This window comes from Triticum dicoccoides, chromosome 7A, assembly GCF_002162155.2.
Source record: "Triticum dicoccoides isolate Atlit2015 ecotype Zavitan chromosome 7A, WEW_v2.0, whole genome shotgun sequence".
In the NCBI taxonomy this organism is placed as follows: Eukaryota; Viridiplantae; Streptophyta; class Magnoliopsida; order Poales; family Poaceae; genus Triticum; species Triticum dicoccoides.
In genome coordinates, this window is record NC_041392.1 from 553,555,921 (window position 1) to 553,558,390 (window position 2,470).

The window sequence follows — 2,470 nt, forward strand, 5'->3', positions numbered from 1 at the left end:
AGACTTTTTTTGTCTGAGTTGTCCGCCCGAACACATAGGTCTTATTCGGAGGGTCTGGTTGGAAATGCTCGAATATAGCAACAACACATGTCCCACATAGAAGCGTGGACATGTGGATATGTGCAATGATGACATATCTTAGCAAATAACATTGTCATGTATGATCCTACATTGGAAGAGAGAGAGAGGGGGGGGGGAGAGAGAGAGAGAGAACACTTCATATAGCTAAGAGATAATGTCTAGATATGACATTTGTTCTTGTTATTACATTTTCTCCCTTTCCTCTGTTTTCAGTACTAGTATAATAGGAAAAAATTCATCGCAGTTTCAACTTATTAATACAACTAGGCGATGCCCCGCGCGTTGTGGCGGAATTTTGTTTGAAATAAAAACTGCGTTGAATTAATCATTTAGCTAGTGTCTTTATAGCTTCTCCTGTAGTAAGATAATCTGTTTATCAGTATTTACAGATAAATAAGTAAATAAATATCACTATCTATAATTCCAAGTTAGACCAAAACAAAATAAAATATGCATGCACAACTCACTTTTCTTTCATATAGAGCACTTGGTATGAGGCTATGAGCTGCAGTATTTTCCCTTGAGTAAAATATTTATAGGCAGGAGTTACTGCATGCATGCGGCAGTTACTACATGTGGTAGCTGCAGTGGCTTGTATTGTGTTGGTCGGACGGATATTGTTGATTGATCTAGTATATCTAAGGGCTAAATTAATTTGGGTGATGTGGCTCAAGGAGAAGCTAGAGAATTCCTAGTAGTGGTGGCTAGCTATTTAGATATAGTAGATTTGTATTCTTCTAGTTATACAATTAGTTTTCTCTCTCTCTTCCACCCCTCCTAAAGGTGATAGGGAAGAGAACATTCGTTCCCCACCCGCCCACCACTTGTGCTGATCCCGCGATCCCCCCCTCCCCCCAACCTACCTCCTTGGCGGTGTAAGGTGTGGGTAACGTTGGTGGCAGGGCCGGGCCTACAGTGGTGCAGAAAGTGCAGCCCGCACAGGGCCCAAAATTCTGGGGGGCCCCAAATTTTTTTTACATAGGCTTGGTATTAAAAAAATGCACTACGGGGCTGCTGGGCTCTGGGCTCTACCGCTATCGGCTGGAGTCGAACTGTCGAAGCGACGAGGCCACGAGGGGACCCATCGAGTGACAGCCACCAGTGCTGAAACAGAATCCTCAAAAAAAAGAAAAACTACCGCCGAAACCGGATCGACCAGATCTGTGATCTCCTCGACTCGAGTCTCCAGCGCTGAGACGGCGGCCGCGACGAGCGTTGAAACTTCTCCTGATCTCCTCGACACCCTAAAGGGATCGGGAATTCGGGATCGTTAGAACTACTCTCGATCTTGGGGCGACGTTCGTGGGCTCGTGGCTACAGGAAGGAAAGGAACATCTCAGGGCGCCCGGCCGCTGCCGTCGTTGCCTTCCTCGCCTCCTCTGTCCTCTCTCAATTTTGGATTGATCGGTGACCGACTCTAGCCTCCTGCCAGGTGTTTACTGCTTAGCGAGTCCTTTTCGATTAACTTCGGTTCCTACTCCTAATTCCTAATTTTCTAATTAACAATTGGCAGGGATCTCTACTTCGTTAGAGATTGATTCTTACTTCTTACCATCCCAGTTAAAGATCACAGGACCAAAAATTAGGTGAGTTAGACGGTTCATCTAATTGGCAAACATTGATGCATGATCTCCAACTCGAATTGATATATGCTACTGTAAGACATTATATTATATACATTACAGTTTTTTTCTATGAGATATATATAATATAAATGCTCGTTAGTTCTTTTTTCTGAGATAGGGCCCCAACTTTTAGTTTCGCACAGGGTCCTGAATTTTGCCAGCCCGGCCCTGGTCGGTGCTTTGATGTTGGTGTGTGGATAGGCTAGGGTTAGGATTTCATGTTGGTGCGTCCTTCGTGGTGGCGGCAACATTAGTACGACGAACAAGGTCCACTTAGCTCTTTCCATTTTGACGATATCATTTAGAAGGAGGTTAGGGCTTCGCTTTGCAGGTGGATCTCTGATCTCGTCTCCTTCACGTAGACGTTGTCTCTGGTGCCAACATGAAGCATGTGAGAAAAAATAGAGGTTTGGCTTTTGGATCCATGGCTCTTCTGCCAGCGACTAGGTGTTGGTCCGGTAGGACTGTGGCTTTGATGACTTATCATCCACGATCAACAACGAAAACCCGACTTTGGCAATAGAGAGGTTGGCGGCGACACACCATCGACCCGTTCGGGAGAAAGAAGATGGTCGGCCCTAAGGGTTTTGATGTAATATTTTTATTTCATATTGTGTTTGTACTGTTGGTTTCGTTAATAGATTTAGGTTTTCATAAAAAGTTTTTTTTATAGTTTTTTCAGTTTTCAGTTTTTTGTGTGGGTGTGTGTTTAGGGTGAGTGTCTGTTTCTTTGCGGGGCTGTATGTTTTTTTTTTTAGAAAATG